The sequence below is a fragment of the Paramisgurnus dabryanus genome, chromosome 8 (assembly GCF_030506205.2).
Source record: "Paramisgurnus dabryanus chromosome 8, PD_genome_1.1, whole genome shotgun sequence".
NCBI classification, from domain to species: domain Eukaryota; kingdom Metazoa; phylum Chordata; class Actinopteri; order Cypriniformes; family Cobitidae; genus Paramisgurnus; species Paramisgurnus dabryanus.
The window spans coordinates 39,489,357-39,499,153 of record NC_133344.1 but is presented as its reverse complement, the minus strand read 5'-3'; the positions used below and the strand labels follow the sequence as shown (position 1 = coordinate 39,499,153).

The 9,797-nt window shown below is 37.5% G+C and overlaps 1 non-coding gene across 1 annotated transcript; it reads right to left on the bottom strand.

Moving 5' to 3' along the window:
- Window positions 1-322: 322 nt before the first annotated feature.
- On the bottom strand, window positions 323-396 carry trnat-cgu (transfer RNA threonine (anticodon CGU)). Its single transcript has one exon. It is a non-coding gene; the product is annotated as a tRNA-Thr (tRNA).
- Window positions 397-9,797: the final 9,401 nt, after the last annotated feature.

Sequence of the window (9,797 nt, the reverse complement as noted above, 5' to 3'; positions counted from 1 at the left end):
ACCGGGAACCTTGTGATCAACCTAGAAACATAGAAAACAACATAGAAAACTGGAAAAAACTTTTTAAAATTATTTATTGTAGACGCAGACATTCAAAAACATTACTGTTGGAGGAGAAAGTCATAAAAATCCCTTTTTCTCCTTTTTTCCCTTTTTTCTCTCTTTTTTCCTTCTTCCCCCTTCTTCCTTTTCTTCCCCCTCCTTAACAGACTATTGTTCCCCAGCTTCTCTGAGGAGGTCTGTGCATGCTACTGTTCTAGAACAAGTAAAACACACATCCTTCTTGAATTAAAAAGTTGAGTACACATAAAATCCAGGCATTAGGCACCGCTGGGATTTGAACCCAGGATCTCCTGTTTACGAGACAGGCGCTTTGGCCAGCTAAGCCACGGTGCCACTGTTCACCTTGCATAGGGAATATATTTATTAAAAGAGCAAATAAGCAAAAACTCTCGAGAAAGGTTGAGACATGTTGCTGCATACAGTTGCTGTCGACAAAGAAAAGAGAGTAAAAGGACATCCTACATTTGAGGCACTGCGAGTATTGGAGCCCAGGATTTCCTGTTTACTAGGCAAGCATATGGACCAAATGCAGTACTGCTGACCTGCAGAAAACATGAAGACCTGTGCCCTTGATATTAGGCACTACTAGTTTTTTACCCAAGGATCCCCCATTCACCAGACAGGCACTTCGTGACCAGGCAGGTAAGATTTTCTAATAAGCAAATAAACACCTTAGACATTAGGCACCGGTGTGATTTGAACCCAGGTTCTCCTATTTATAAGAAAGGCCCTTTGACTAGCCACAGCACCCACGGATGCCAAAAGATGTAGGGTGGCCATTCGTGCCAGTTCCATCGGACACGTCCCGAACAGGATTTTGGTTGCGTTCTCTGGAAGTCCGGAAGGTTTTGATGAGTTCATTCCAAATTCGTCATGAGCTTAATTTCGAATGTAAAATTATACCCGTTTAATAACAAAAAAAAAAGTTTTTTCACGCAAATACGTTATTGTATTTTAGGCCTGTTGGATAACCGCAATCTCTTTAATACTCCAATATTTTGCAGGAATCATACCTGTCAAGTATCCCGTTTTGGCCTGGAAAGCGAAGAGGACAGTTTCTTAAGTTTGTTGCATTAACAGGTAGATTTATTACATTATATCAGTTGTTAAGCCGCAGAATTACTAATTTGGAAGTTTGTTTATGTATTTCTTCCAGTAATGATTTGCTGTCTGTGTTCTTAAAGTGCTAACAACTAAGCAAGCAAACAACAACAAAATATCCACATTCTTATCGTTACAATGCTTGTCTAATGGATTTAATGTTACCGATCAGATCTAAGTTAATATAAACACTAAATTTGCTGTTGTTGGCACACATAGACAAAAAATACAAAAACACCAATGCCTTCACAAAATAAAGAGAGAACGGAAAGGGAGGCTGCTAAAGTCAGTTCAACATTGCAAACATGGATTCAAAGCTCCATCAAGCCAGCAGGTAAATCATATTGAATATTTATTGTCACACTTTAATTCTTGTTATTATATTTCCCATTATAATCACTTGTCTAAGATGCTAGTAATATAGTAACACATCATATATTTATAACACTTTATTAAAACCATACTAATATAGTACCACCCCTCTTAGTGCCCTTTTTAGTTTGGGCCACTGCCCCATCTAGCATTTTCATTTTCTAAATGACTGTTCTCATTACAAAGAAAAGTGAATGGTTTATAAATAATTTTAGCATTAAGGTATAATGCAAAAGAAGTTAAATTAAGGCTTTTTAACCTAAGGCCAATGGGTTTTGTACAGATGAAATAGTGTGTAGTGTATAGAAATGTAGTTTTCACAGAGCTGTGTGTTTCACTAGTTTCTCGCTAATGAATTAGTTTGTTTAGTTAATGTTAACACAATTATCAGCACACTAAGGTTTAAAAAAATTATCCGGCCCTCACATCGTGGCGTTATTTACCATCCGGCCCTCAGCCTAAAATGAGTTTGACACCCCTGATATATAACATTTTGTGTTGTCATTTAGGCTACAGCACCAGTCTTAAAATGTAAGGGATACTGGAGCTTGTTTGGGTTGATGGGACTGCTCGCGGTGGGCACCGGAAAATTTCCCTTATTTTCAAATCCAAACTTGACAGGTGTGGCAGGAATACAGAGTGTGATGGTCAAAGCTGTCCATTAAGGGTGTTCTATAATGAGTGAAACACACATTCTTTATGAATTAAAAAGTTGAGTAAACATCAAAATTCAGGCATTAGGCACTTTTCCACGTCAAAGGAAGTTTTTTATAAATATGGACTTCAATCTAATTAGTTACTTGAGTAAGAGTAAAAAGTATTAAATGAAAAACTACTCAAGTTGTTAGTTACTAGTTACTTCCGATCTGATAGAGAAGAAAGGTAAAAACACTGAATTTCAGACTACTTGGAAGGATTTCACAAAACCTCTCCTTGAAAGGTTCATTGTTGTGCTTATATACGTAAAACCTAGGTTAAAGTAAAGCAGCCTATCTTAGTCCTGCAATAGGTACATTAACATCACTTATACTATGGGTCCGTTTAATGCTTTAATCTGATTGGCTGATGAACGTTCTGCGGTGTGCCATTACTTTCTGGGAAACCCACAGCGAACGTAGTTCCAGGCAGCTCTCTTGACCGCATTACAGTTCCATATCACTTCGCATAGTTGAAGTCCAAATTTGTGTATAAATGCAAAACGTCACATTGTGCTGTTCAATTTGTTTAGTTTTATGGGAAAAGGGTATGGAAATATGCAGATGTAATCGTGTGTTGTTTAAGGTTTACAGGATTTGTCATTGCTTGCACAAGAGCGCATATGACGAACACACTCAGACAGACTGAAAGACCTACGGACAAAAGGCCAAGCCTAAGCTAAAACAAAAATTATATGCGTGACTGAAAGAGGATATTATCTTATCAAAAGCTCACGCTAACGGAATGTAAGACTAACTTTACTTTACATTGCAGCCCCAGGCCAAGTGACCTTTCTAAAAATCCTGACTGTGGCATCTCTTTGCATTTCTGTTGCAAATGTTGGTTCCCAGGAAATAAGCTCTCCTATGTACACAGTTAGGACTCCATTCTTCATGTTATTGAATTGTCTTTATTGTCTTTATTGTCATTGTATACTCGATACAACGAAATTGCAAAGCTTCTGCATAAGGTGCATAATACATAAAAGTAATAAAAACATAATACAAAATAGTGTACAATTAAAAATGTTTAAGCTAAGACTAAGAATAAATAGAATAAAAAGGAATAGGATTGATACATACTAATAAATTAATGTTGACACAGGGTAGGAAGCAAATGCAGCCTGGTGTTCAGAACATGTGTGTTCAATGCAATTTAAGCTCTGGGAAAAAAGCTATCTTTGAGTCTATTTGTCCGTGACTTTAAACATCTGTAGCACCTACCAGAGGGCAACAGTTTGAACAAATGGGAACCAGGGTGAGAGTGGTCTTTTTCACTCCTCAAGGCTTTGCCAAGGCAGCGGGAGTTGTAAAGATCCTAAAGGGGAGTAAGAGTGCAGCCAATTATCCTCTTTGCGGTATTAATAATTCTCTGTATTCCCCTTCTCTCTGCCTCAGTACAGCTACAATACCATACTGGAATGCAGTATGTTAACAGACTCTCCACTGTAGAGCGATAGAATGTCTCCAGCAGCTTCTCCTTTAGGTTAGTCTTTTTTGCACTCTCAAAAAGTCAGAGGTGTAAAGAGTAGCTGAAAGCCATACTTGAGTAAAAGTACAAATTCCTTAATGTAAAAATTACTCCACTACAAGTTACAAGTCCCCAATTTAAATATGACTTGAGTAAAAGTATTAAAGTAACCCAATTTAAAAGTACTCAAGTATTTTTACTCGTAATGAATGTTGGCTCAAAGATGCACTAGTCCTCAACACAAAGAGACATTGTAGGTCTGGGCAGTGAAAACTAAGAAAGTTTATTTATGAGGTTTTATTTCCTAATATAGAAAAGAAATCAAACACCTCAAAATTTTGACCTGGCAGAACAAACACAGATTAAACATAGTCATAGTCTTTTGACTAAAATTTAATTTAGTTTTAGTCATATTTTTGTCATCTGAATTGATTTAGTTTTAGTCTAATTTTATTCAACTAAATGCCATGAGATTTTAGTCTAGAAATCTACATTAAATTTAATTTAAACCCATTTAGTTTTAGTCTAGTGTCATTGTGTACTTGAATGTGCCATGCTGACAAATATATAGCCTAACTTTGTGATATAAATATATGGTAACACTTTAAAATAAGGTTCATTAGTTAACATTAGTTAGCTACATTAGTTAACATGAACTAATAATGAACTGCACTTATACAGCATTTATTCATCTTTGTAAATGTTAATTTCAACAATTACTAATACTTTATTAAATCTTGTTAACATTACCAAATATTCTTATATAGGCCTATCCTAAAAAGATATAATTTTAATATTTAAAAAATTCCAGTTAACTAAAATTACACTAACAGAAATATGATAATGCATATTAAAAACGTGAAGTTGTTCATTTGAAAGATTAATTGTAAACACATGTAGTATGTAACACCACTATCTTACATTAAGTGCAATACATTTCTTCCGTCATGCATCGCTCTTTACAGTAAATACATTACAGCATACTTGATTAAATGTGAGGACAGTGAAATTGTACACTTATTATCAATCTTATAATGTACTTAAGTTACTCGGGCAATCAGTACAGGACCTCGCTGGTTTATTTTGGCTTATATAGTAAGTTATATCAAGTTATGTAACTTACAAGCTCAGGTTAGCTGATAAAGTAGCATCAGAGTTTATAAACATTTGTGCTTGCCTTTGAGTTGCGGGATGACCCAATCGCGCTTCACTTTTGTTTTTATTGTAGCATCACATGTTTAACAAAGGGTCCCTTGACTGAAGCAAATGTGATATGCATCCATATGTTTGCTCTTTATCTCTTCTCTCAGACCAGACGCGAACTTTTCTCTACACTTTATGACATACGCAGCACGCAGATGTCCCGCTACGGTGGCTCAACGCAAGTCATTCAGCGTTTGGCATAAAAGTACCGTGAGACCAGACTTCTCCATATGTATTTGATTCGCTCTCGCAGTACTTTGATTTCATACGATTGCTCTGCGCAGCGCCAAATGAAGTCCCTCAGTTGTGTGTGTGCGTGTAACCTTGCGACCACAGATTCTATCCATCATCACCCTCTGACACTTTTGTCTCGTTTTTATTTGACGAATAAACAATGTAGCGAGTAACGTTAAGTGTCATTTCAAATGTAGTGGAGTAAAGAGTACAAATACCCAATCAAAAATGTAATTGAGTAGAGAGTAAAAGTTGCCTATATTTTTGATACTCAATACAAGTACAAAGTAGCCCAAAAAATACTTAAGAACAGTAACGAAGTACTTTTACTCAAGTACTTTACACCTCTGCATTTTGTGTAGCTTGTCTATGACTACAGAAGAAAGGGAAAGTATGAAACTGTGCAGGAAAAATTGGAATACTTCAATGGAAAAATGAATGTGATCTATGAGAGAGCAAAGTTTAACTCCAGAAAGCAAGAGGCTGATGAACCAGTTAATGACTTTATCACTGCACTGTATTCACTGTCAGACCACTGTGCTTTTGGAACTCTAAGAGAGGAACTTATTAGAGACAGAATTGTTGTTGGACTGAAAGACATCAAACTGTCAGAGCGCCTTCAACTGCACGCAAACCTAACTCTGGAGAAAGCCATAAATATGGCCAGGCAGAGTGAAACGGTAAGAAAACAACAGGCAGAAATAAGGCAGGAGGATGAAGAAGACTTAAAACTAAATGCTGTACACAAAGAGAAAAACAAGCATGATTCATTTGCAAAGCCAAATAAGCCAGGAAAAGAAAAAAATTGGCCAAGTTTTCAGAAAAAACATAAAGACAAATCAAAGAAATCATGCGGCACAAGATGTGGTAAATCACCATACCATGTAAAAGATACATGCCCAGCTAAAAATGCAGTATGTCACCAGTGCAATAGGTCAGGTCACTATATGAGTCAATGCTATTCCAAGACTGTGCTTCATGAGGTTAATGGGGACAGCGACTCAGATGATGGGAAAGCATTTCTCGGAGTCCTGGATTCAAATACTCAAGGCTGGTATACAACCGTCCAGATCCTGAATCAACCAGTAAAAATGAAAATGGATACTGGAGCTGATGTCACCACGGTTCCTGAATCGGTACATACATTGCTGGCTTCAAATAAAAATATAGATCTAAAGAAGACACAGAAAAACTGAGGGGACCTGGAAAGCATATACTGGATGTGAAAGGAGTATTTTCTACTTCCATCACAAAAAATGATCAAAACAGAGAGGAAGACATATACGTGGTCAGAAATCTCTTCACACCACTCTTGGATGTCATTGAAAAGCTCTGCCTTGCTGCAAGACTGGATAATATCACAGAGTGTCAATGGCAAAAGAAATATCCAAATCTTTTCACAGGCTTAGGCGAGCTGAAAAAGATTCAAGATTCAAGATTCAAATATCTTTATTAGTCCCCAAGGGGCAATTCAGTTTACGGCCAACCCATCCAATAGGTCAATTAGCACACAATAAATATAAAAATTGGAAGTTAAAAAGTATACAAAAAAAAAACAATCATACACACATACAACACAACACACATTCACATGCCGGTGACAGAACAGAGCAGTGTAATACAACATCCAATTGTAATTATTGTTTCTCATTTAACAGTCTTATAGCAGAGGGAATGAATGAGTTTGCATAGCGGTTCGTTTTTCGTATTGGCACATGATACCTCCTGCCGGACTGCATAATAACAAATCCATTCCTGAGTACATGAGCTGGTTGACACAGTATGTTATCTGCTTTTTGGACCACTCTCTTCGCCCATATAGAACCGAGATCATATAATTGAGTACCAGCAGTGGTGTAGTCTACGTGATACGCAGGTATACGCCGTATACCCACTAGAAATTGTCAAGGATTTCCGTATACCTACTAAAAATAGCGCGAGGATGCGTAACAGCATGGTTTTGTGACATTTTTAAACTTTTAGTCATAATATAGATGTGAAGCACTGACCATTAGAATGCCACACTTGCTACCTTAGCGGGTTGAAATACATATTAGGCAATATACTTCCTGCCGAACTGCGCGATCCGATCGGCGTATGAATTTCTATGAAATCAAATTACTATGGCCCTGTCCCAAATGACGCACTTCATGTGGACTTTCGGTCTCGTGGCCTTAAATTGCGCGTTCTCGCTTAGTCTACGAGTCCGTAGGGTGTCCCATCTGTCATTTTTACGCTTTGAAGTGTGCTCATCAGCGCCTCCTTTGCCCCCTTGATGCGGTCTTCAGCGAAGCCCGCACTGCAGCAGGCTTCGCGCACTTTGCCAACCCAGAAGTCCTTGCGAAAGGGCAATCGAACCAATCAGACGACGGAAGGGAGGAGTTCACACTGACGGGCAACTTCTCTACCTATTTTCCGGTGTGATGCTCGAGTCTGTCCCAAAATACGACTCCGGTGCACCCACGTGGACTCGCATCAAGGGTCCCTAAAGTCTGGACTACGTGATGTCATCAAAGTGTGGACTCTGAGGAGGACCACAAGTCCGGAGTGTGCCATTTGGGACAGGGCCAAAAGTGACGCGAAAGTGACTGGGGAGCAGACTGGTGTTGCGCCACAAGTGAGTGACAGCAAAGTACCGCGAGAGAGACTCCAGTTATCACATGGAGAAATCTGCTTTGAATCGCTCTCGCGGTACTTTGACATCACCATGAGGTCTGCTTAGCGCCAAATGAAGTCGAACCTGCAGTGTAGCTGCTCACTCGACACTGTAAACAAACAGTCCATGTGGAGAAGAGAAGGACGAGTGGAGCAGTGCACAACATAAAATCCATAGAGTTTACAACGCACATGTGAGTAAACAACATTTAAATAATCAGTCCAGTTTATTACTTTATCTGGAGGTAAGGCTCCAAATACAATAAAATAAGCCCGTAATTATATCCTGATGGTTTTAGCTTTCAGTATGTTTGCTTGTGCTTCACAGTGTTAAACTTTCCTTCTCTGTGTTAATTTATATATCTACGTTCAAGATGTATATGATCTTAAACTTCTGTGAGGAAATTCATGTCTGCGTTGATGTTCAGTTCAGACTTGCAAATTAAAGATCATTTTCTTCACTTTGGTTTGGGTGTCTAATATGCTACATTATGGTCTTGTAATAATAATTAAGTAAAAGCCTATTTTCATTTTTAAACAATGCTTATATTATATGCAAAAAAAGCTTTTATATCAATGACTATGCAAATGAGAGTAACTTCATGGTCATCTTAAATGTGTATTATGGTAATTAAAAACATTTACACCATTAAATTAAACATGGTAATGTTATCAATAGTTGTCAGATAATAGCTATTGAAAGAGTGGATATTTTCTCCTTCAATCCAAGTGTTTGCCACGGATTGAAGATTGTAAACAGTTTATTTAATTTTAATTAACAGTTGAGTAACTTTTGGCCCTGGGTTAGATGTTGATTAACACTAAACCAGTCTAAAAATCAGTCCAGTTTCCCCAGCTGTAAACCCATTGGCTGTTAAAGTCTTTTTTTTTCTTATAATAAACTGACATGTTGATAACACATTCAGTTTATGTGTTTATGAGTACACTTTCAGAATGCTCTTAGTTACATGAATATCTATACTGTATGCATCTGTGAGTGTGGTGGTGCTTATGGGCTAGGACGAGTGAACATAAGGGTGAGAGGGAAAAATCACAGTATACTCACTACAAAAATCTAGACTACACCACTGAGTACCAGTAATTTTCGAACATACTTTAACAATGTCATTCAGACTCTTTTTTTCCTTCACACCCAGACCATTAAACCAACAAACAAAAGAAAAAGTTAATAGACTCTCAATAAATACCTGATAGAATGTGCAAAGGATTCTTTTACATACCCCAAAATAATTCAACTTCCTATGTAGGTATATTCTTTGGTTTGCTCGCTTAATAATACTATCAGTGTTCTCTTTGAATTTCAGTTCTGAGTCGAACACTGTGCCCAAATACTTGTATGTTTGTACGACTTGAACACCTTCATTATGTATTTTACTCTGTGTTGGTTTGTCACTGGACTTCCTAAAATCTATAATCAGTTCTTTAATCTTTGACACATTTAAATCAAGGAAGCTGTCATCACACCATCTAACAAACTCTTCAAGGGCACTACTTTGATCACATTGATTGCCCTGTAAATGGGACAAGAGTGCCGAATCATCTGAAAACTTTACTAAGTGGCAATTCTCCCAGGATGACCTGCAGTTGTTAGTATATAGTATAAAAAGCAGGGGAGAGAGCACACAGCCCTGAGGAGAGCCTGTGTTTGATACAATAACTGATGACATTTTTCCATTTACATAGACCTGCTGCCTTCTTTTTGTTAGAAAGTTTAAAATGAGCAATAGAATCTGTTCAGGTAAATTAAAATATGAGATTAATCTTTCAATGAGAATGTGTGGCTGCATTTTATTAAAAGCTGAACTGAAATCAGCAAATAAAATTCTCACATGTGATGCAGGTTTCTCAAGATGTTTATACACCTGGTCAAGGATAAAAAGCTTTGCGTCATCAACACCCTTACTCGTCTGATATGCGAACTGTAGTGGATCTAATTTATCTACAGTTAGGGGGATGATTATGTCCTTCAGAATCTTTTCAAA